The 27,461-nt window shown below is 34.0% G+C and overlaps 1 long non-coding RNA gene across 1 annotated transcript in view; it reads left to right on the forward strand.

Annotated features, from left to right (window-relative positions):
- The window catches only part of LOC134798747 (uncharacterized), a 399,895-nt gene that overhangs the window by 174,377 nt on the left and 198,057 nt on the right, over nucleotides 1–27,461 (forward strand). The window lies entirely within an intron of this gene.

Below are 27,461 nucleotides of genomic sequence, written 5' to 3' on the forward strand. Positions count from 1 at the left end.
CAGTTTCCTGAACACCTGTTCAAGGGTGCTGTTGAATAACTTGGGTGACAGGGGATCGCCTTGCTTGACGCCTTTGTTTATGTTGAAAGACGGTCCAGGAGACTGTAATTTGATACAGGCGGTGCTGGAGGTATAGATGTTGCTGATAAGGTGTACATATGTGGAATCTATGCCTTGGTTCTGGAGTGCGGAAAATATGGATGTGTGGGTTATACTGTCAAAAGCTTTACTATAGTCTACAGATGTTTATGAAGAATTAAAGATGAAAGCTAAAACTAGGCATCGAAGTTTCATGATCACATAATTTTTCCAAATTTTCAACCGCGCCCAAAAGGAAAAGGCCAGTAAATTTATACGAGCAATATTGATGGAACTGATACTAATTAACTAAACAAAATTATATATATAAGTACGAAACGCAGAAACATCCAACTTTCTGTCAACTCCCGCTCATCACTCTCCTCATTCAAATTACGACTACATTGAACTAATTGATATTCATGAGAAGCATAAAGTTTGAATTAATGTCTGATAAGATTGAGAGGTGTATAATTTTGCCCTGTGCCGAACGAGGTAATAGGCGCTATCGAGACGAACCCTTAACCGACCGAATTATTTCGGTGTGTTTATTCACTTTACCTCCTTACATATGGCTAAAAGTCATCCAGACAGTCTGGTCTCTATGTAAAATGTAAAATATTCGTACATAATTCATGTATGTTCGTATATACGTACGATACGATTTAAATTCATAAAAAAACCGGCCAAGTGCGAGTCGGACTCGCGAACGAAGGACTCCGTACTATTCCTCTCTTCCGTAATACAATAAAGTGTTACTAACTTACTTACCGTTACGCAAAAACGGCAAAAATCACGTTTGTCTTATGGGATTTTTTTTTGTTGTTATAGTTGCTAGCTATCAGTTTATGAGATACAGCCTGGTGACAGACAGACGGACAGTGTAATCTTAGTAATAGGGCCCCGTGACCTTTGGGTATGGAATCCTAAAAACGTCTGGAATATCCAACCAACCTAACCACCACCTTTAGCGGACTACAGTCAGAAACTCATTGCACAAATCCTCACAACACCACTCTTAGATTTACAACGCTTAATATAAACCAAAGCGCGCTAACGCGAAAACTTTCTGACCCCCCGTTAAATTTAATGGCAACAGTCTAAAAAAGGTGAAACAAAATTAAAGCGACATTGGACATAGATAATAACTCCCCTTTGCCCCAGAGTGCCTTAAAAAGACAAGGCACTTTCATAAATCTCCAAGGTGGTTAGCGCCTCGTCCGCAATCTGAGAAACAAGGGGGAATGCCTCGGAGCGACAACGGGAGGGCTTCTCAAAGTTTTAAGCGCTCTTCAGTAAATGTTGTCGAGATCGTCTTCATAATTGGAAGAAATCGTCTCATTTAACTACTGGTAATTCTGGCAAAAAGTCGGAGACACTTTGTTTTCGATATCTTGCAGTTTAATTTTAACCTTGCGGCAGTCGCCTGGTTTGATTTTAAATAGCAGCTGATATAAAATATGATAAATATTGAGTATGGTATTTTTAATGGCATTTTGTTAACCAGTAGAAAGCATTTTAGGGTTAATTTGTCAGTACTAATATTTTGTGTTAGTTGCATTGTAATTATAATTCTTAAGTAGACTAAGAGGCTCTCGCCCATATAACAACATAACTGTAACAATAACTTTTTGTACCTTAAAGTAAAGACACAATCAAAACGTATTATGTTTGAATCTACCTATAATAGGTATTATAGCATAGGTATTTTTATTGTACTATTGGTAATAGTGTTTCTACTTGAAATAAGTAAAATATTTTCATAAAGATTATTTAATTTCTTTCCTATCAATAATTTGTTGTTCGTGAAAGTAAAATAAAGTCAAGTTCATTTTTATGTCAATTGGCTTTTTAAACTAAAAACTATCAAAGTCGAAATAACATATTTAAATACACACAATTATTTAGTAAAATCACATGTAAAAATAGAAGTGGGTACCTACTCTCTCTGATGATTTACTTACGAGCCTTTATTGATTCACGGGCGCCATTCGTCAAGAGTACGTACGAGTGGCAATCCGCAAATGTATTATTCATGAAGGTAGGCTTGCTCATCTCTTTTCTAATAGTGTTTACAGAGACAAGGAGGGAATAGGCTTAATATGAGGGGATTAGACGTTAGGAAACAGATCTCATCATGCAAACACCTGACGTTTGATCTCTCCTGTCTAACCGTCTGTTTCAAAGGTTTATCTTTAGTGGTTGATGAATATAGGTAGTTGGATTTATTTAAATTAAGATCTTCAGTAATACCTTCTTGAAACTTTGATACCAAGCAACTCGCTTTTATTGCTTGTAGGTGTTACTCAGACATTTAACTATCAAACATTTATTTATTTTGTAGATGAAATTGAACATGCCACAATTTGAGCTGTATGCGCATGACATAAAAAAAATATTAGTGGGTTGCTTGAATTTTCAAATCGCCTTCGGAATCATACCACTTGATGACACATTGCATTGTGATGGCATCATTGGCCACAGCATCTTTGCGGATAATAGTTGCAGCGACTAAAGAAGGTATTTTCAGGAGGTAGTCTACAGCCTACATCGACTCTGTGATAACAAATATTCTCATTATTATCCGCTATAATAGTACACTTGAGACAGTGGCAGCAACTCCAAAATGTTTATTTATATTAAGCAAATAGTGAGCCAAACTATTAGCTCCCCTGCGTACAAATATGTACCTTCTCCTTAGTCGTTTATAGAGAAAAAAACTGCCACCAAACCAGTAAAATATTTCATTTGCCAAAAGTAAAAAATTTCGAAGAATCTAACCTAACAAAATACAATGGCTTCGAGGTACGGAAGCCTTTTATAAAATATAAGAAAAATTTACGGTTTAAAAAAAACCGGACAAGTGCGAGTCGGACTCGCCCATCGAGGGTTCCGTACTTTTTAGTATTTGTTGTTATAGCGGCAACAGTAATACATTATCTGTGAGAATTTCAACTGTCTAGCTACCACGGTTCATGAGAGACAGCCTGGTGACGGACAGTCTTAGTAATAGGGTCCCGTTTTTACCCTTTGGTTACGGAACCCTAAAAAACCCGTTCGGTCAAATCAAAGTTGCGTTATGTAATAAAAATAAAAGTAGGTACAAACATAGTTTGACCCGAAAAAAAATCTTAGTAGTTTAGTTATTACTTATTTATTGTATTTGTGCCGACATCGACATAAATTGAGTATACCACTCAATTTATGTCGATGTCGGCACGAATACAAAGTTTGCCAAAGCAACAGTCTCCAGGGTAAGCCTCTTTGTACAGATCGCAACTATAGATAAAACGGTCTTTCAGATCGCTTGCCTAATACCAATAACGCAAAATCACAAGGATAAAAAGTGAAAGGAACCGCCCGTATACAAACGTTGCTTGAGGCCGGTTTACCAGCATTCAATATGTCCTCATCCCAAATGGATCATATTTTTTCCCACTATATTGAAACTATCGCGATAATAAAAACGAGTTATAGATAGCCAGCGTTGATATACGGCGTATAATATATCACGTCAATGCGTGTCGTACAAATTATGAATAGTTTTTGTTAGCAGCATTCAGAGGCGCGGTTTTTGAATCAAACATTGCTTTATGGTGTAGTTTGTTATAGAAATATAATCGTATTGCTTGTAAATTTTAGAAAAATAGACGTTCAATTTATATCCAATGTAAAAATCAACAATTCAATTTAGTTTTTGATTTGGTTTGAGTTACATACGAGTTTTCGTTATTTGTTCAATAAATACTTGCTTACTTTTTTGTAGACTAATGGCCACTAGCATATCATCATTCATCATCATCATTCTAGCCTTCAGTCGCCCACTGCTGAGCATAGGCCTCTCTTCCGAGAGGAGAGAGAGATCTCTCCTTTCTCTCTCTCTCAGATCTCCTTTTCCTGTTGTTTTTTGTCGAAAGATAGAATATGAACTGAAATAAATGTCATATAATAAGAAAAAGTGACCAAGGCCTCCAGTGCGATAGCAGAGGACGCTGGTTCGATTCCAGCCTGGGGCACTGGAGGCCTTGGTCACTTTTTCTTAGTATATGACATTTATTTCAGTTTATAATTTATATAGTAGTGTTTCTACTTGATAAAAACAAATTAAAATATTTTCTGAAAAATAATTTAATTTGTTCAAATACTTCATAGATAGAATATGTCCTAGATACACGTATTGCTCGACCACCTCCAGCTCTTCGGCTCCCACCGTTATGGTGAGATTCGAATTGCCAGTGATGTTCGCCATAACTTTGGTCTTGGACATATTCATCTTAAGACCTACCTTTAGCATATATGATCATAGAGATTATTTACTTTAACTGACCTATAGGATGGAGTAGACTTTTAGTGGTTTACGCGATGCTCTGGACTAGATAATTATTCATAATATGATGAGAATGCAATGGCGCACATGGAGGCTGATTACGATTCAACAATTTGTTAAGGTTTACTTTGTTTTGACATGACTCTGATTGCATTTCGCGAGCACCAATCAGCGCGTTACCTCTGTAGTTTGCTTTTAATTCCATATTATTCAATTTCTACTATTCTATCACACTACAGGTATTCTGCAATCATTAACGACCGTATTAAGTCACATGCTCGCAAAAAAAATAGTCTAATTCTGTCAAATTTAGTTTTATTAACCCCAATAACGAAAAGCAAACGGTGATAACGTTTTTCGCAAGTAATATTCCGTAACTTAACACCGCTCTGAAAAGTGCAAACAAGTTGTTTGCCTTTAACCCTCGAAATCCTAAATCTCGAACATAAACAGTATACAAAGTTAACTCAGAGCGGCAAAGAGTCTTGTAAACAGAGTTCGGTCTCCGTTCATAGTGAGAGCACTTCTGTAATATACGAGATGACTACTGCATACTCGTAGTTTTACGAGACTTGAACTTTAATGTACTACTACTATCTAGTTTATATCTTAATTAATTTGAAATTATGGGAGCTAACGCAAAATTGTCGCCATTTTATTGATTTGTTACATCCAAGGGCACATGTCATTAAAAAAATTACACGAAAACTAGATTTTTGCAAGGACCAATGCCCGCTAAAACCTTTCTAGATTTAAGTTGTCTTTCTTTACTAAATACTATTTGTCTGTGATAGAACGAACGGAATAAAAAGTACAGTAGATCGAACGACGATCGAATGAAGACGGATAAGAAGAAATATACAATCACGGAAATGAAAAACTGTTTTAGATACTGGTATTATAAGTAACAATACTAGATACTAGTATGTTAACTATTGCTGTAATCAAAACAGTCTAACAAATAGCCTACAATAGGTAGGTACAATAATATAAACAAAACTTCCGTGCAACACGATATAATTCGATATATATTAAAACTGGGCACCCACGTTAAAGATGGCGGACCAATACTGACCAACCAATCAGAGCAATCTTCGATTAAAAAATACGTGAGTGAGCCGTATAAATACATTTATTACGTACAATATAGTTGAAAATGGGCAAGATGTTTATCAATGGTTAGATTTAACATTTTTAATCATTACAACACTGCTTAATCAAAATCAAGGGTCACGTAAAACCTACATTATCTAACGAACCAAATACTGTTTTTATTAATCAAAGTGACAAACCACGTGAGCTAACACGTCTTTTATTTTAATTGAAACCTTTGTCCAAACACAATAGTTAAGCCTCGTTTCCCAAAAAAGGGAAAATCTCTTTGGACCCTTTATTTTGCAAGCCCCCAATGTAACTTATTTCTCAGTCCCTTTTAACTTTATCCATATGTTAATCTAAGGCCTTCACTTTATCATGTTTAAATGGATTAGAGGGATGTTATTTTGTCTCTAAGAAAAATCTAGGCTTAGACTTGACATGTAAGTAAGCCCATAAGTAAGTTGTGAATGTAAACAGCTCATGTAACAAATGTAAGTACATGTCAGATAATAAAAAAAATATTTACGTAATTTATGCAAGGCAAAAATCTTTGTTGTTTAGCTGTAGTAGGTACAACAATATATTTAACTAAACTGTGTTATGTCACAAAGAAAATACAATTATTGTCAAACTTATATATTAGAAGTATGTAGTAATTATTGTGCTTTAATAAAGCTATAAAAAGGGGTATCTATCGTTTCCCAAATAGTTTTAAGTCATAATGTATTGTTTGTCCGAATTTTCGTTAGTCATAATTGGTTTTTCTCAGAAACGCGTAACTTTTCAGGATTGCCATAAAACAAACCTAACCTAACCTGACCTATGTATAGAATAACCTTACGGAAATCCTGAAAAGTTAACGGTTTCAGTTTTATGACTAACGATAATATGACAAACATACATTATGACTTAAAACTTTATAGGAAACAAAGGGACCCCTATAAAAAGTTATGAAAAGCTGCAAATAGAAAATTCTACGCAAGCATTTTCATTAACTTTTGTCATATTCCTTATTTTATTACATGTCCCGAGCCGGCAATAACTACGTACTCGTAGGTTTGGATAAGCCAATGCGCACTGATGCGAACGGTTTAATGGCTCGTATGACGCTGCCAGGCCAGTAGCCTGAATCAGACAATTATTGTTCTAGACAACCCTAACGCTAATCGGTAGTCTGGTGACTATATGTCTTATTTAATTGTACAACGGGACTTAGTCGCGTATTTAAGTTTTAAGATTTTCCTCCTATGTTTCGAGGTAGGCGTTGTCCCCGTGGTCTCGGAGAAGACTGGCTAAAGTCGACATTCAACATTCATACCATGGTCTAATAAAACATGGTCTTCTATTCCCAGAGTGACACGGGCCTACGTCACAATAACATTGCCACTTTATTTCAACATAACATGTTACATGGGTACATTATAGCTATGGTTAATAAGTTAAAATATTTCTTTATAATTTTATAATTTTCATTTATAATGTATTTTATTTTAAATTTTACAATATCACGTCATTTTTAATTATTCGTTAGCAATATCTTCCGATTCATGAAAGAAATTTCAGACGTTCGGGTAATTCTGTTTACATTACTGGCAACACAGGATAGCGCTGTCACATTTGACAATTCGGATCTAGATAACTTCATGCCCTGACCGTCATCCTTGTCGAACGCGTGTTAATTGTTATTTCCTTCTCGCTCAGTGTCAGCAGTCGCAGTGTTTTCCAAACTTTTCACGTCGTAAGCTTGGTAATTAATGAGTAACTGTGAATTAGTTTTTTAAACGTTTGTCTTGTATAGATAAATAAAGTTTAATTTAATACATTAGATTTGTTTTATTTTACTATGTTTCTACATGAATAACTTAAAATTAATGCCGTTAAAATAATTTTCACCGTTGGTTAAAATTCTCCCACATTTTAAAGTTTGAGAACCTGTAAACAGCATGATGACGTAGGCCCGTGTCAGTTAGGTCATACGCGAATCTCGGAATAGAGTACCAGGCGGAGTATATCATTATACCATGATTCATACTAGCCGCGCGAGTTTTTCAAACTACCCGCACTTGGTCTTGTTTATCAGCTTGAGCATTTTGCGCACTAGGGATGAGACCACGGGGACAACGTCGTCCTCGAAAGGTCGGAGGTAAATCTTAAAAAATAAATACGCGTTTAAGTCCCGTTATACGATCTAATAACGTGTGAAAGTTTAAATCAGTGTTTATGTTTTATTTAATAAAAACAATTAAGTAGGAAATTTGAACGTTAAGGAAAATTTACCACTGGGTAGATACTCCTTACCACGGAAATAGTTCGAGTATGTATGCATGTCAAATATGTATGACTGTATGTATAGTGTAAACGGGGGATTCCCATACGCATCAAATGTGTATTCGGCACTGCTGTCAGGAATATTTTCATATTGGGTTGTGTCCCTGGACACAATGAGTGTTTTCGCTGACAAAAATTTCGTAGTTGAATTTAAAATATTAATAAATCAATTTTTTTACAAGCAGATACGTTAGGAAAGGAGAAAACTATTTTTTTCCATTTTTTCCTTTAATATAAAATCGAGAATTATTATTGAAATATGCAAAATCCGATTGTAGGTACTCCTAAAAATACTTATTACTTATTTTAAAGTACTGAACAATATAAGTTCAAATGAGTCACAATCTGCTCCAATCAATAACTCTTGGTAATTTCATTATTGCAAGCTCTTTGTCAGATTACTAAAGATTTGCCTACTTTCGAAATTCATGGTTTTAGCAACAATTCGGGTCGGGAATAAATTAAATAATATATTTATTGGCTTTTAACTTCCAACTTCTACTCAGAACATTAACCCAGTAAAGTAAGCTCAATTTATGTAATGAATTACTAATTTTCAACATAACAAAGTCGAGACTTTAACAGTTTTAACCCTTTCAGTGACTCAAGTTCGTTCATTACGCAGCTCGCAGGCTGGTAACTTTTTGCCAAGTGTCGAATATTTTGAATGAGAAATATTCGAGTTTATTTCGCTCACGGTTAAAACAAACCATTTGGTTGGATGTGGCACTTTGAAGTTTGTCTAAATTAATGTTTTGTCTTGTCAAGTGACGCTTATACCCGAAGCGGCGACTCAATTTGATTTGCAAAACTTGATCAGTATTTAAAGTGTTTTCATATAATTAGTTTTTATTATTTCTCTCTAAGTCAAAATCCTAAATAGCGGCTACTGAAACTTTTACACTGAACGTGAAAAGTTCCTCGCCTTGTTGTTGTCAGTTCACCAGTAAAAACTATTTTTTTTTGTATTTTATGTGTCTGAATTAAATAGGTACAATTTTTTTTATACAAGGTAATCTAAACACAATGCGTCTTTTCAGAAACGTCTTTCATCGTTGAATTTACTTTATGAATAATTAGCGTGCGTTGTTTTCATATTCAAAATTTCTGCTTCCTCTGTTTTCTCCGTTATTATGTTGAAGTTGAGAAATATATAAATATATAATTATCACTTCGCATATGCAGGTGCTGTTTCTGTTTTCTCTTTTCGCTAATGAGTACTGTTATATTAATTGGATGCTGATAAGCAATAATGTGTCAACCCACAAAAATAAAAAAAACGAGATTTTAATGCAATATTGTAGCTGGACCACTCGACTTCATTTTGCAAAAATGACCTTAGTGATTTGAAATTGATAAATATCCATAAATAAGGAAAAAAGGTTAACACAAATCCGTTAACACGTGTTGTCTGTTTTGCATTAATGCGTTTAGTAGCTTAACTTATTGCAGTAGTGGGCAGAACGCATACTAAAATGTCAATAATGACTTAAGAAAGGTTAACTCATTATTGAGGAAATCACATTCCGTTGGTTCTGTATTACCAGAAGCGCTATGAAAGGTAAGTGTACTAAAAATGGTGTCTATAATAAGTGATTTTACGAATTAAGTGTACAAATCTGTTAATTATTGCGGTTTTCAAGAGATAAAAACTAAAGCTGATCGAAATAACGTATTTATAAAGCGTAGTCACACTAGTTTTAAGGGATTTTATTTTTGAGATAAGTTTGCCGAAATAAACTTAACTAAACCGCAAAATGCTGTAGTTTTTCTTAGCAACTCATTTTAAATGCCAAGTTCAACAATTTGAATGTATGCACAATCGTAAAATAATGTTATTTTTATAAGTATAATGATTTTAAATAACTTGTTAGACTTGAATCATACTTGCAAATCGAAAAACTTATCATATCAATGCATTATGAGGCTTGAATGATTATTGCAAAACAAAATGTATATTAAATTAGTATTAAACAACAACAAGTTAAGTGCTATAACATGTTGATTATAAGTTCAAGAGCAGATTAACATAATTAGCAAAACTGTGTTAAGTATAATGACACGTTCTTGAGAAAGTTTCACGTCATCATGCAATTCGCAATAAACATAAAGAGGATTATTGCGACAAATTCAAATTTATTTCGAATATTATAATTATAAATAACTAGTATTCAATGTATTTAAACTTTAGAACAAACACCCAAAAACCAAGAAAAATCTTTGGACGCCATTTTCTCAAAATGGTGCTCATGTGGGTTAACACATTATTGCTTATCAGCATCCAATTGTTATATATTATCCGATCCGACACAAAAGCAGCCGATTCAACGGAGCCACGCCGTTTTGTCGCATATATAGTGTTTAGTTTTAAGTTTATAAAATGTATGTTAGTATTTAAGGTATTTATGATAATTATGGACATATTTGCCTGATGCAAATTTGGAATAAATAAGTTTCATCGAAAGGAACAAAGCTCTTCCTCACTTCTTAGGGTACTTTACCCCAAAAATAAGCTAGCAGCTCGCTTGTTTTAATATTAAAAGTTCTTAAAGGTTGGCAGCGTATAAGTGGTTTTTTAATATTGCTTACTTAATGTTCATGGGCGAAGATGAGTTTTTGTGATCGTGATATATTAAAATAGTAAGCGTAAAAGCGGTGGCCAATACTTACGATATAAGGATGTTCTGAAAACACATATGAAGAGATGCAAACTAGAGCCCTCTGACTGGGAGCGGAAGGCAGCGCAGCGGCATGAATGGCGGCACCTCATTCGTGATCGAGTTAGCGTTTTTGAGGCTGAACGCCGCAGTGAGCTCGACAAAAAACAAGATGAGCTTAGGCTTGGCCGGCAGCCTCAATTTCTTACAATTATATAGGTGGTGTGCTGACGTGCCCAAAATGCGCTCGAGTATTTAGCAAGAAGATAGGGTACGTGAGCCACTTAAGGGCGCACCAGAGAGTGGATCAGCTATACTCTAATAACACGAGTTAAAAATTGCCTACTCCAGAGCACACAGTCGCTGTGGCCGAAATTGGTCAGGAGAGCATCATCATCATCATCATCATCATCATACTAAAATATATTTAAATGATTGAGCCTAACATAAAATGTTAAAGAAGGAATATAATATACGAGAATAAAACAATGGTAATTACGCTTTTTGACTTCATATCAACAAATTACAAAAAAATACAACAACTGAAAAACCTTATCTAAACCATTCTGAAACTTACAAAAGTTACCAAACAAATTGTCAAGAAAAAGATAAGTTTCAAATAACGAAGTAATCAGATATTTTCTTCATAATAATTTGATTACGAACACTTTACTCATATTTATGTTTAAGTACAAGTTCTGTATAAACAACCTATATAGGATAGATTGATGGGTCCCGAAGCGATTGTCGAAGGTTATTGTATTGGGGCAAGAATGGCGATACTGTCAGGATTTGGCTTCTTGTACCGCGTTACGAGACTTCAGATAGTACTGATAAAACACGATTTTGATTAGAATAAAAGTCAATTAGGTTATATTCATTGTATGTTGCAAAATAATTATTGTTATCAGGGTGTGCTCAAAAAGCGTTATTTCGTTTGATATTTTTTTTATTATGTACTTTCTGACAATTTATAAAATGTTAGTCTTAAATCTTAAATTTTCTGATACGTATAAATGTCTCACAGTGCAGTTACAAATGATATACATAGTTCTGAAGGTAAGTCTTTGACTACAGGTGATCAGTCTACAGACTAACAAAATACTTTTGAATACGAGTATTTCGTTTATGAGTCTCAGGGAAATACCGAATAGTCTAAATACAATTATTTTATTTAGTAAAAGATTATTTAACTTTATTAATTGGTACTAAGTAGGTACTTATGATCAACTTATGAGCACTTTAGATAATACTTTACCGTGGACGTCTACGGCAAAGGCACGTTTTAACAATACATGTAAAACTACCCTCAATTGCTCAAAGGTTAACTGGAAGAGATCCCTTAAATGGATAAGTTCGCCTTTGTACTAATGATGTGACGATTACACAAAAAACAGTACGACGCAACTACCCGCTAGCTTCACTCCGTGGAGAAGTGTCATGGCGAGCGGGTGGCTGGCGGAGTGCACGAGTGATAACAGTTGTTTCATTTGATCACCCAGTACACAACGGAGCCTGGACGTCACAGATGGCGACGAGGGTAAAATATTACAAAAAAATTACGGAAAGGAAAGGTAACGGTGGCGGGAAAAAAAAAACAAATCTAAGGTATGGAAATCCTAACCTAATAGCTACCGTATTTGTCCATTTCCTCCCGAGCTGCCGATTGTATTCAGGTAATACAAAATTTTGGGCGAGGTGATATTCTGTGTAACGAGTGACGTACGGTTGTACATAATACGAAAATATTAAAACTGCAACCATTTTGTAAGGCGGTACTTACGTAAGTAGGTTATGAAATTCCAAACTCACGTAAGAGGAGTATTAAAGGAACTAACGCAGAATTTAAATATTACCGTAAAAACGTAGATCTAGTACCTATACATAATTTTATAGTTTTGTTTACAATCAATGTTAATAAAAACAATTATGTATATGCACAGTTGATTTTGTCGACTGTTTACATAAGAACAGTGGTTAACTTTACAACTATTATTGAGTAAATAATTGATGGTACGTAGCTCGGGAGGAATGTTTACTAAGCAAAGAAGAAATATACGCGTGCTTATTACACTAACTCTTTGACAATGGCTACTGTGCGTGAGCCTGGTTACCAAATGTAAATCCAAAAGTGTAATCAATGCAAGATAGATCAATAATTGGGGTCACTACAAAAAATAATTTACTCATGTTACATGATTCCTATGATGTGGCACCGACGTATTAGCCATGAATTTTTCCATGTAATGACAGAAACGAATATCTGCTGATGGTTTGCGTGTTACAAATACAGATGGTACATGGTTTATTTTCTGACTCAAAATCGTATATTAGAATTCATATGATATAAAGGGTAAATAATCAAACTACCTTCGCGGAAATCATGATTATTATGAGTTGTGTATTTACCGTTCATACTTAAAATATACCGACCTACTTAGTCATGTAATTAAATACTAAGATATTTTTACATGAGGGAACGTATAGAGAAACCTGCATATTAAGTCGGAGTCGGACTAACAAGAAAAATAAATTGCAAGAAGTAAACTGTACATCACATCTATGCTGCAGTTGGTATAAGTAATAACTAGTAGGTTGAAACGTTCAACTGGTACTAGCAAAACAAATAATTAGTAGGTTGAAACTTTCAATCGGTACTAGCAAAACAAATAATTAGTAGGTTGAAACTTTCAACCGGTACTAGCAAAACAAATAATTAGTAGGTTGAAATGTTCAACTGGTACTAGCAAAACAAATAATTAGTAGGTTGAAACTTTCAACCGGTACTAGCAAAACAAATAATTAGTAGGTTGAAACTTTCAACTGGTACTAGCAAAACAAATAGTTAGTAGGTTGAAACGTTCAACTGGTACTAGCAAAACAAATAATTAGTAGGTTGAAACGTTCAACTGGTACTAGCAAAACAAATAATTAGTAGGTTGAAACGTTCAACTGGTACTAGCAAAACAAATAATTAGTAGGTTGAAACTTTCAACCGGTACTAGCAAAACAAATAATTAGTAGGTTGAAACTTTCAACCGGTACTAGCAAAACAAATAATTAGTAGGTTGAAATGTTCAACTGGTACTAGCAAAACAAATAATTAGTAGGTTGAAACTTTCAACTGGTACTAGCAAAACAAATAGTTAGTGGGTTGAAACTTTCAACCGGTACTAGCAAAACAAATAATTAGTAGGTTGAAACTTTCAACCGGTACTAGCAAAACAAATAATTAGTAGGTTGAAATGTTCAACCGGTACTAGCAAAACAAATAATTAGTAGGTTGAAATGTTCAACTGGTACTAACAAAACAAATAATTTGTAGGTTGATTGTTCAACTGGTACTAGCAAAACAAATAATTAGTAGGTTTATTGTTCAACTGTTGCTAGCAAAACAAATAATTTGTAGGTTGGAACTTTCAACTGGTACTGGCAAAACAAATAATTAGTAGGTTGGAACTTTCAACTGGTACTAGCAAAACAAATAATTAGTAGGTTGGAACTTTCAACTGGTACTAGCAAAATAAATAAGTAGTGGGTTGAATGTTCAACTAGTACTAGCAAAACAAAAGAAATTATAAGCGAAATCAGAACACTTACCTACGATACAAACAGAGAATAATTAGTAAGTTGAATGTTCAACTGGTACTAACAAACCAAAAGAGTCAAATGTACCTAGTAACTAGTCTAGTAGACGCGATAGTGGTGGTTGGTACTAACGATAGGACCTTTTGTTATAGGTCGTCCAAATTAGTACAACATAGTACTTAAAAGTAAACTGACGCGATATAGTGTTGGTTGGTAGTAACGATAGTATCTTGTTTTAGGTCATCCAAAATGTCCTAGATACCACCATTAGACGGATTCTTTAGCCCACCAAAACTTAATAGGGAGGCAAAATAGTCATAAACTGACATTATGTTAGTATAGAGTGACCTCCTATTATGTAATGTATTTATTGAATTCGAAATTATATAATAAGCAGTTTAGTGCCTCTGCCTACTGTTCCAGTTAACTTAAGGCGTAGGTATAGATGGATGGCCTCGGGAATAGGCATATCTACTAATGTAGATTCAGGGTAGATTTCAATTATACAAAAAAAAAATTACGCCAGTTGGAAAACATTTCCTGTAAAGTATTACAATTTAACCTTCTTCTAACCTATACCCGTATCATAAATTTACTGCATTTTGCAGATGTTCGTATGGGTAAGAACTTAATGTATCAGCTTAAATAAAAACGAACAAAGTATATATAAAAATATATTATACGACGACTTAGACGGTATTCCGGTTAAAGATTGTTGTAGCAATCCTGTTGGAACAGTTAGAAGACAGGTTAAATTATAGTTTAAGAGAAACAAGTAGGTGACCAGGATAAGAGTAATAATGCATTCTGCGTAAGTAGCCGTGGAAATTGTGGAACACAGAGGCATGCCTAAACTGCCCAAATAAAACCCATAAATAGATGAGGATATACAATTCTTCAAAATCGTATATGACCCAGATTTCATATAATAAATCCCAATTCCAATCTATTTTAGAGCCGGAATACATGATTCTATAGAATAATAATCAGGGCAAAGCTCAATTACAAACCCAAGTACAACAGGTACGTAAATAGACGCTGGGCCTGTCATAATACATCATGTCATGTAGTACCTAAAGTCAATGCTGTAAAAACTGAAGTGGCGATGCGGGGAGTCTTACACGGTGAGGAAGCACTGCTTACTTAACTAAACTACGAAACTAAACCCAAGGCAACCATGACTAAGGTACTAACAGCAAAAACTCTAGTAACCAGCAGTTAACCTAATGTCTTGTAAATAGACATACGACTTTTGTCGGTTAACAGTGTAGATGACGAAGTCCCTTTTTAACTACCTAGGTAGTAGGTACACCTACTCAGATGAAGATGAGTGATGTGTGTGATGTGATGACTAATTATAATTAAGTGTAATTAAAAAGGCACTTTACCGGAAAATATATTTCCTTATTTCAGTCACATGCATAAACTTACAATAATTAAGGATGCCAAAACTCTTAGGTATGCGGTTGAGACAATACATACATTAGAAATTATACATAGTCTCAGAACCGATACATTAAATCAAAACAGAAACAAATAACTAAATACTGTGTGTAGGTACCTACACATTATAAAATAAAAACAATAAGTATTCGAATTAACCGTGATTTTGATCGCTCTCAATGACAGTTTGCCTAATGTTTAATTTGTTGAGGCTAACTAATTAAGTAAAACTAGTAGATTAAAGTTGTAGCTTGAACCACTTCATTGATCTACCCAAGAGTACACATTTATTGTACTAATTGAGCACTAAGACTCAAAAGACCAAAAACCTAGGTCTTATCATTTAGAAACGTTAAACGTAACGATAAAATGGTATAGTACCTAAACATTCGAACTGTACTCTGGTGTACTCAGTATTTCATGGGATCATGGTTAGAATAATGGAATTCCATTGGTTCGTTGGAAGATGTTTATTGAAGTTAAATGACATACTTACCAATAGCAGGATATAGGAAGCAGACATACAAGGTGTATACCTATGTTTCAGGTTTATAAAATATGTTGCAAGTAATTGAAATAAACCGAAGAAAAATTGTATAAGTACAAATAATAATATTTATGTGACAGTCTGACAGTAATTATTGTGGAAATAATAATACAATACTTACTGATCACAATTCAATTGAAAAATCAGCTTTCAATTAGTAGTGTTACATTATTTTCATAACATAAATTGTAATTATGACTCTTCGCATAAGTAAGTTGCTAGAATAATATTACATTCGATATTATATTTGCTGTGTTACTTTTTGAGCAATAAAATGAATAAAATAAATATTTGGATTAATTGATGTCAAGATTATATTATTCAAGTATTATAATTAAAGAACGATAATTAGATATGTATGCAATGCAATAAATAATAATAATGGTCAAACAGGCAGGTAAATCTTAGTAGGTACCTAACAAATTAATAATATATAAATCTATTTATATAGATTATTGTTTGTTTAACCTATTCACAAGTAAAACTAATCATACTTGACGTGGTACCTCTACAACGAATGTAACATTCCTACTTTATTTGACCTTGGATTATCTACAAGTATTTTATATTGCATTATATATATTAACATCATACAAGACAAGTAAAACTGAGTCAATCAGTTATTGCCAATAAGTAACTAATGTCCAAGACGCTTGGCAAGCTTACAATGTTATTGTACCTAAATCATGAAATAGGTATTAATTAGTAAAATATTATATTGTATGCTAATGGAAATACCTGGAAATGTGTAAGCATCAAAAGGAAAATGTAGTAATTAAGGCGTTTAAAGTAAATCTTTGAGTTATAAGCAATTGAATAAAAAACTCAAAACTACAAATAGGAGAAGGAGAGGGACTGACACCTAAGAAGAAATTGTAAAAGTAAATAATAGTTTTACAGATTTAAAGGCTTGCTAGTGTTGGAAAATATTTATTATTTAACTGTTGTAAAATGAATACATCCACACCTCGCCGAGTTTCTTACGCCGGTTCTTCTCGGGTCTGAGGTTAACCTTTCCGAACCGGTGGTAGTATACCTAGATTGGAAAAATAAATTAACCTAGCAAGTATAAGATAATACGATAAACTGAACTATTGTTGCATGATAAATATATAAAGTAAAATAAATAAATCGTTATAAAAAGGGAGAGATGTGACGATTACACAATAAACAGTACGACGCAACTACCCGCTAGCTTCACTCCGTGGAGAAGTGTCATGGCGAGCGGGTGGCTGGCGGAGTGCACGAGTGATAACAGTTGTTTCATTTGATCACCCAGTACACAACGGAGCCTGGACGTCACAAATGACGAATGTTATTTTTCCTGTTTTGTTTTGATTTTTGTACAATAAAGTGTTTTACTACTACTACTACATGTATAAGTTTGGATGCAGCTGAAGTCGTTTTTAGTTACTAACAACTATGGACATATGTTTCCGAAATAAATTATTTGAATTTGAATTTGAATTTAGGGTTCCGTAGCCAAATGGCAAAAAACGAAACCCTTATGGATTCGTCATGCGTCATGTCTGTCTGTCTGTCTGTCTGTCTGTCCGTCCGTATGTCACAGCCACTTTTTTCCGAAACTATAAGAACTATACTGTTGAAACTTGGTAAGTAGATGTATTCTGTGAACCGCATTAAGATTTTCACACAAAAATAGAAAAATTTTGGGGGTTCTTCATACTTAGAACTGAAACGCAAAAAATTTTTTTTTCATTAAACCCATACGTGTGGGGTATCTATGGATAGGTCTTCAAAAACGATATTGAGGTTTTTTATATCATTTTTTTCTAAACTGAATAGTTAGCGGGAGAGACACTTCCAAAGTGGTAAAATGTGTCCCCCCCCATGTAACTTTTAAAATAAGAGAATGATAAAACTAAAAAATATGTGATATGTGAATGATGTACATTACCATGCAAACTTCCACCGAAAATTGGTATGAACGAGATCTAGTAAGTAGTTTTTTTTAATACGTCATCAATCGTAAACCGCAATTTTATTATGTTACTTGCTACTACGGAACCCTTCATGGGCGAGTCCGACTCGCACTTGGCCGCTTTTTTGTTTAACGGTAACAGAATATCAGCAAGTAAAAAATCTAGAGGCGAAAAACGTAAATCGTAATTTGATCTCCATCGTTGATTGAAATAGCAGTGGTAACTTAACTGAAGCAATTTCTCTCAATAAATACAATACAAGAGGGCTGGGCTTCACTGTGTTTGCTTCACTGTGTTTGCTTCGCACAAATCAAATAGTTTAGTTGGATTGACTTTTCCTATCTTCTTAACTGAGTATAATCTATGGATTGTTTACGGATATTGATAAAAACTTTAACAGCTTTGTTAAATTTTGAATGAGGTAAATGACCTCACAGAGCCATAGAAAAAATTTGCAACACCAATCAGGAATCAAATTAAAGAATCAATAGCGAACTTAACTATTTAATATATTTTTTCCAAGTTTTCTAAATTTAAATAAAAGCGCAGATAAATGTACCTATAGAAAGAACCTTAAAAGTTCTCAAGTACCAGTTTCTATAAGTACGATCTGATTTAAAATGATAAAATCAAGATGGTGGCGGATTTCTATCATTCACCCTTTTTTACAAACATGACCACATATTCAAAGACCTCCAAAGAAATACTCACTAGACATTTTACATAAAACAGTATACTAGTAAGTTATTAATAAATCTCTGTAACAACGAAAAACAAATATTTTACCCGCTTTCACTAATAATTTAGGAAACAGCTTTTTCGTGTTATACCTGAAGGAGCAACCATTAACGTAGGTGCGCTGCGCAAAAATGCCTTTGATTAACCTAATGAATTAAAAAAATATATTCAATAAAGTGGTCATTTACCTAATGGTCAGTGATGCTTGTACATTTTTCACAAATTAATGAAATATGCTCCTAATTTCATTTTGTTTTGATTATCAATGTCGTAGGTAACTTTGTAGAGTCGGTAAGTGTAGAGTCTGTTGCACCAAACCGTCTGTCATCGTTAAAACGTTCGCTAAATATGATTGTGTGGAAAGTTTCATATTTCTCTGCTGAATTACAATGATCAGTCTGTCAATTGTGGTTAATGCAACTGGCCCTTATTTTATTTAGGTACTATTTAAATAATACCCCAAGATATTTTTTCAGGCTTATAAATGTGTCCTCTGGTTATGCGTAATTGTTACGAATGTTGAGGTTTATGTTACTTTAGTTTGCCTAAGAAGCTTTTGACTCGTTTGCTATTGGGCTGGGCAATTTGCTTTCTCATTCATGTCACGGTCAACTTCACTGATTAACAACTGTGATCAGTACACGACAGGAGGTCGATAAAGTGGGGAGTTTGAAGTTGCTTAAAGTAAATTCATCCATGTTGGTAAGCACTTCTATTTATAACTTTGCAATAGCTTTTGAACCATAACACAAACAGGTTTTACTAGATTGAAATGTCTGACTTTGATGCCTTCCTGAAGCTTCTTCACTGATTAAGTATACAAGCGTTTGTATGACTTCTTCATAAGCTATTTCTTTGGGGTCTCCTTGGCTATCTTATTGAAAAAATAAGCTTTTATGGGACTATCAGTTATGTGGCTTATTTATGAGTTTTATGACGTTGTTAAATTATTATAAAGCTACGGTTTAAAACTTGTCTTTGTAATAGCGTTCGTACTTACCCATTATAGACTAGCGGTGTCATATGGTACCATATTTTGTATGAAAAAATGAAAAAATTATAAAGCTTTAAATGGCCTAAAATTACTTTCAGAACAATATACTAGACTTTTTTCCAATTCTGATGACTAATTAAACTCAGGCTAGATACATAATGGATTAAGTACTTATTTGATAAGCAACTTAAGCTCATATTGGTGCTGTCATTTATCCATTCATTCTCATTACTGTTAGTACATTCTTAAAAATAATGTAATAATTTAAAAGCCAAAATAGATTTTACATTTAAAACTATTTCATTAAGTACAGGACATGACACATCATCAGCAATCAACTTGAAAAGCCTTAACTTGAAGGAAAACTATATTCATGCAAAAAGTAAAAACAGGCTGGATGAAACAGATAAAAATGCTTATTTAATAAGTACCTATGTTTTTCTAAATAAATTGTTTTTAAAGCCATATTTCGCGCCATAAACAACAAAAACGACGATTATTCTCGCGGCTGGGGGTTAACCGTCTTCTCTGGTTGAAATTTATTCTTTTATCTAAATCAACTGCACACTACAAATATAAAGTACAATCCAGTTACAAGTTTTTGCTTTCAGTGAAAGAACACAGTACGTACCCAAGTGGATTTCTTAATAAAGTTGGACACGTGTGCGCGCAAATGATCGATGTTGGTTTCAAAACTTCCTCAAATAATTCTATCAGGAACACTTTCCGGAACGTATACGATTTGCAGTTAAAACTTTCCCGGCAGCCTTGAAGTGAAATAATGAGGAAACATTTTGAAAAATAAACGGCCAAGTGCGAGTGCTTCGCGCACGAAGGGTTCCGTAGCATTACCTACGCAAAAAAGGCAAAGAAATCACGTTTGGTGTATGGGAGCCCCACTTAAATATTTATTGTATTCTGTTTTTAGTATTTGTTGTTATAGCGGCAACAGAAATACATCATCTGTGAAAATTTCAACTTTTCATCTATCACGGTTCATGAAATAAAGCCTGTACAGACAGACAGACGGACAGCGGAGTCTTAGTAATAGGGTCCCGTTTTTACCCTTTGGGTACGGAACCCTATAAAATGGTAAATTGTTAAAGTGTCATCAGGATGTCAACTGCATGCAGTCTGCATTACTGTTGCAACATTACAGCGGCGGCGTCAATGCCGCCGCTGTCCCTGTCAAATCTTCCATAAAATGAGTGACGTTCGCCGCAACATTACTGCCGCGATTATGACGTTCAATCCGTCATTAATTTTACCCAGGAAAGCAATGCCGATACGACCGTCAGTCTTTTCATCACGGAAATTAAATATAGGTACAGATACTGCGGCGGCAACGACGACGCCGCAATATTAATATAGCTACAGTTGACATCCGAACGTCACCTTAAGACGAATTTTATTTGTATTAAAATACACGTACGTACACGTCACGCGATTGACTAGTAAAGGCCGTTCTGTCGTTGTTCTGAGAAGAAGGTCTTAAATTTTTTTAACGAAACATGTCGAGCGTACTTACTGTCAAAAATAATTTTGACACGTTCGAGTCTCACGGGAGTTTTATACCTAGTTAGAGTTTTGTTTGCATATTTTTTACGTGTTCAAATAAGGCCATTTGGTTTCATCATAAGGCCGCTTACTCACGTGCGGGCTCTGTGCAATATCGGTATGACTTTCTGATCCCCCTCGTTTCCCCGGGATCACACGCATTTGTATAATAATAGCTGCCTCGCCTGGTTTAATCTTTAGGTACGGTAGCTACTTTCATTTTCGACAGATCTCGTTTAAGATGATACAGCGGCAGCGTTAATCCCATAGCAGTAATGTCGCAACAGTACGTAATGAAGGTCTATTTGACATCTGAATGTCACCTTATCTCTATATCCCCCTAACTTGCTTCATGTAGTAAATTATAAAAAGAGACCATCATAATAGTAACAATAAACGAACATGGCTATTAAAAAAAAATAAGTGATGTCAATGGTTAGAGAGAGAACAATCATAGGTTTGTTCCATCGTCCCTCTTTCACAAGCTTTATAAAAATACAAAAAAAAACTAGTTTGTATACCAAAATCAACCCTTAAGTATAAATTCAATACTTTGTCACTATGCGCCTGTGATTATACATCGCCACGCTATGGATACAACGTCATGAACACATTTCGACCAAACGAGCACCGTTTTAAAGAAACCTTAAAAGTTACGAGCGCAATTTAGGATAACGTTATATTTTGTGAAAACCTTTGAAGATCCCTTGATATATTGGTTTTCCGTATTACTCTCGGCTCGCCGAGATTGAGGTCGCTTATTATGTATCAGTTTTAGCGGTTAGAGGCAACGAGCTTGTTTTCTTTATTGGTTTCCTTTGGTGGATGGAACCTTTTAACCAGTAAAATGTGAAATGATTTGGGTTTAAAGGACGACATTATAATCTGGAGCCTTAAAATGAAACATTTGTTCTGGTTTTCATCTTGTTCTTATATGACCTTGACGGTCGTCTTAGTATTGCTGCCGTGTCACACCCAACTCCGTTAACTCGAGTTAAATCGCCACGGTTAAAACCCGGTAAAAACAAACGGTCGAGTTAAAACCCAGTATAAATCGTCTTAAAAACCATTAAATATATATCTTATAAAAGAAAATTTTGAAAATCTTCATTATTTATTGAGAAAAGCATATGACTAACTCATGTAACTTCATTTTTTTGCCGATAGCGTCAGGCACAACTCAGTTAACTTGAGTTGCATGACTGGCACAACCAAAATATCACCATCGTTTCTTAAGTTATCGGAGTTAGGCATGACTGGCCGAGCGCTTGGATTATACGACAACAATATTGGTAAAGTAATACATGCCACGTCTGATCACGCGTCGGTCATGTAACTTGACTTACATGACTTCGTGTGACCACTATAGTATGGAAGACTTGATCATGCGGAATCATTTAATTCGAATAAAATGAAAACTATCCAATTATGCAAAAAAATAAAGGGCCTAATCTGTGACCATATTTCCTACATGTAGATTAGAAAAAAATAAAAAAATACCATGAACCGTTAACAATAACGGCATTTGAATCTTTAAAACATTAAACGTAATTATCTCGAAACTCAACTTTTAACACATTCACTGCCCCCGACGCACATATGCGTCCACCGTCATACAAGTTTGTTCCTAGGCCACGCCCCCTGACAGTGAATGCGTTAAAGTTACATGAGATACGCGTGACACGGCAGATTGGTGCGCATATCACGCACGACTTTCATTGATTTTCACAATTTTCACATGCACCAATAAGCGTGACCGATCTTCAAGGTTGAATCAAAACAAGATCAAAACCATAACAAATTTATATTTTGAATCGGGCTCAACATGATAATAACTTGTAAAATCTGAATTGGTCTCGAGTAAATTTGTTATGAACCTGGTTTGTTTCAATGTACCTACTCAAAATACTAAAATTATTTATACTTAATTTAAAATCTGAAAAGTATGAAGTCTAAGTGCTGCTTTCCACTGCTAAAGTTGGAATGGGATTCTCATGTTTCTCGGCACCACGTTATGCGGAACCGTGTCACGGAAAGCATAAATTATTTAACATTTTCTTCTCAATGCAAAAAAAAACTTGGAGCTTGAATGTGAAAATAATGTATTATACAGAGCAGAATATAACTTTACCTACATCTGAAACATAGGTACTTTTAAATATACTTAACATTATAGTAAATAATTTTGAGCTTATTAAGAACGTGCTTGAATTAATTTAGCGAAACCCAGGGCAATATAAGCATATTAAGTAGAGTTACAAGTGATTCAACATGCTTATGGTTTTACCTACAACAAATCCTTTCATAAATTGTAATAAAATGAGAGCCTCGCGTTTACGGCAGTTATGACCAGAGATCGGACAAATTTGCGTCATTGCTCGCAATAATGTAGACATGACTCCAAAATTGATTAAATAATTAATCATTTCATTAATTTCTTACCTGAGGTTTAATTTTGATTCCTAATCAATAAATAACACAAAGATTTCTTATAATGTAAATTTATTAAAGAAAATAATCAGCATGTTTTTAAAATATATTTAATTTATTTAAGTGCTATTTATTGACTAGGGAACAAAATTAAATCTCAGGTAATAAAAAAATTAAATGATTAATTATTTAATCAAATTTGGAGCCATGTCCACATTATTGCGAGCAATGACGCCAATCTGTCCGATCTCTCTTATGACATAACGTGTGGACATCAGATTTTACTTTGAATATTTCACTTTAATTTTGTGTTTTATGGTGAATAGCGGATACGGAAGTACCTACGCAATGGGGATATTTCCTCTACATTAAATAAATTATTTCACACTGTGCAGGAAATTAGCACCAAATAATTATTAGAAAAACATATGTAGATAGCAGTTTTTTTTAAGCACAATTTCTTTTTAATAAATCAGATTGAAATATAAAAAGTAGTTTAGTTGACCGTGACGTCACTATCTCATTTTCATATAAATTCCATATTAGCAAATCGTTTTGGCAGTTCTAAAAAAGAAACTGATTTGATTGGTAGGAAAGTAGCCTTTTTTCCACTTAACATGACCCTACGTGGTCTTGACCGGTTTTTATGATGTATTGTTACGGGTGCGTGTTATCATTTTCCTTATAACGTAACAAAAATCACATGTCAAAATGATATATTGGAGATAACACTATCCTCTTTATTGAGTTCGGGATGAATCGATCGCTGCCAGCGATTCGGTACAGTCGACGTCAAAGATATGTTTACACTTTTGCACCTTACTCCTTTGTAATAAGGCGAAAAGTGTAAACATATATTTGACGTCGACTGTACATTGTGGTGAGCGATTAGATTTGCTAGCTTGTAATGTAACCTATCTTTAACCTCTAGCGATCCAACGTCCTAATACTAGTACTAATTACCTACAATTAAATTAAATTCATTGTTAAATGGAACAGAGTTGCTTTTATTTTATTTCGTTCGACACTAAAACAAATTAAATTCAGTTCTATTTTCTAATGCCATTGATTCCAATTCGACTGCACTGGTGGACTGGTGTGCGCCTGCTACTTAGAAATTGAGTCGACTGTCAGATTAAGTTACACTAGCACTCGTATGTTTTTATCCCCGAAAACCTAGGCTATGAATATAACACTTTATGCCTTTCGCTTCAAATAAAATGTTATCAAGGCTTGATCATTTTATTTATTTTTAATTTCGCAGCGGTTTTCTGCAAGCGAGACGTCGGAATCAAAGGTAAACAAAGTTATTCGTGATCGACTTGTGATGTCATATTATTCAGTTTGATTACCGGCATTACTAAAAATGTAATCCGCATCCCAATCGCTGCATTCAAACACTAAACCCCTTATTTATGAAATAGTCAATTTTACTTGAGAAAAAATCATTATTATTATTTCCTTTTTATTTCTTTATAATATTGTTCACGTAGCTTGGGAACGTGACAGTTTTAATTTATAATTTATAATCTTGAACTTAAACTATTCTGTAACTATAACTCTGAATAAAGGTATCAAACCTTAAACCGCAAATTTGTATTTAGATAATAAATGTAGCTGTCACCGTAACCAAGATTTATGTGAAAAATACTTTACATATATATACATAGGTAGCTATAATGTCGATTCAAATTTCACAAGTAGCGTCACTGAAAGGCTGGACCTTTAAAATTACGTCTAATATTTTGAAATTCAGTAGCAAAGAGCTTTGGAATATGCTCTGCTAAAATTTGAGAGTATGACGAATAAACGCTTTGCTGATAATAATTATGCGAGACTTTTCTTTCAGTATTATTTGAAGCATTTCTGCATTATTGTATAGTATATGATTTTACCAAAAAATAAGTACATTTCTCTTATTGCGTCTGGACCTACTGACATGACGTGCATTTATTAATTTCCGCTAGATACCTAAATTTTGTCTGGAAGAAGACTTCGCTTTATACCGATAAGATTGCCTGTTGTTTACCTCTACTTGGTTACTGTATTCATTTGTATTGTTTTCTGTATTGAAGTGTGCAATAAAGATTGTATGTATTGAAATTTTATTATCTGTTTTGTATCCCTTTCGGACCCTTTATCCAATGGCTATTACGGGTGTAATGAATGGTGAAGCAAATTTAAATTTGCAAATTGCGTTTTTACAGTCTGGATTATCCCAAAAATGGCTGCACTTACGGCCATAAAAAGGTAACCGTGAAATGGGGTAATTTGAGATTTGAGAGGTAATTTTAGGCAAAATAATAATGGCGTTATACAAACACATAAACGCGCTACAACCTACAAGCCTTTAGACATAAATGGCTCAGAAAGTATAGTCCGTGACTATACAGGCGAGTTCTTAAATGTTATATTTATTGCAATGGATTAAGGTGAGGAAATAAATCGATTGTAATAAATTTGTAACATCTTGCTACAACCTGTGAGTTATCACAAATATTTCGATAAATGTATCGGCCCGATTCTAACGAAAATGTGGCATATACACATAAAAAACCTTTTATTTCCCAAAATATGCGTTGTATATTTTTTTTAATATTTTTTCCTAAGAGTAAACACATATATATCACATATAATTTTAAACTCAAAACAAAAAAGTCGTGCATTGTAGGGTTAAAATAAATATACAATATACAAAGTAATATGCTGTACACTAAACCAAACACTTACAAATCACGGATACACAAAATAACTTTCTCAGGCTAAACACCTATAAAAGTTTATAACATATGCCGGATTCGCACTTTAAGATACGTCAATTAATAGATCTAGATACGATATGGATTAGATATGTCAGTGTCAAATGTAACGTTTCTTCAAACAAATACGTCACTTTTGACTCTGACACATCTAATCCATATCGTTTTCAGATCTATTAATTGACGTATCTTAAAGTGCGAATCCGGCATATGTTATAAACTTTTATAGGTGTTTAGCCTGAGAAAGTTATTTTGTGTATCCGTGATTTGTAAGTGTTTGGTTTAGTGTACAGCATATTACTTTGTATATTATTTATTTTAAAATAAAAAACATATAAAAACAAACAACTTGTGAGTAAAATTGCTATAGGTAAGCAAAATTTTATGATAAAAGATTTTTACGCTCAAAAATCACAATGCCTCATTGTTTTGTTACTTCTTAAATCCCTTTTATTTTATAACCTTCACAATTTTAACCATTATTGGAGAATGACTTACTGATACAAGATTATTTTTTTGTTATTCATTTAAAAAATGTCAATAAGTATCTGGTTTGGGAAATTCATAATTATTTAGAGTATTTGATTATGTGCGGTAGTACCTTCACCCATACTGTTAACTGTCCATCGGTAAACCTTATTACAAAAGGCATAATGTCCACCGATGGATTGTTAAGAGTGTTGCTATACATAATTTTAAAACCAGTGTAACCTGCATCAAAACGTAAACAAAATAAATTTCCAATAGAGCCGATAAAATAACGTTTTTATATGTTCAAAACGCGAAAGTTATAAATGTTCGGTCCCTGTGAATCTCGCTGGTAGGTATTTTAATAAGTATAACTTAAATAGTAAATTTACGATTACACCTGCAAAACGCCTGGGAGCCTAGCCAAGATGACTGTCGTTGATAGAAAACACCAATCGAAACTTAAATAATGTATAGAAATAGTCACGTGACTTATACTCTGTATC

This window comes from Cydia splendana, chromosome 17 (genome assembly GCF_910591565.1).
Source record: "Cydia splendana chromosome 17, ilCydSple1.2, whole genome shotgun sequence".
NCBI classification, from domain to species: Eukaryota; Metazoa; Arthropoda; class Insecta; order Lepidoptera; family Tortricidae; genus Cydia; species Cydia splendana.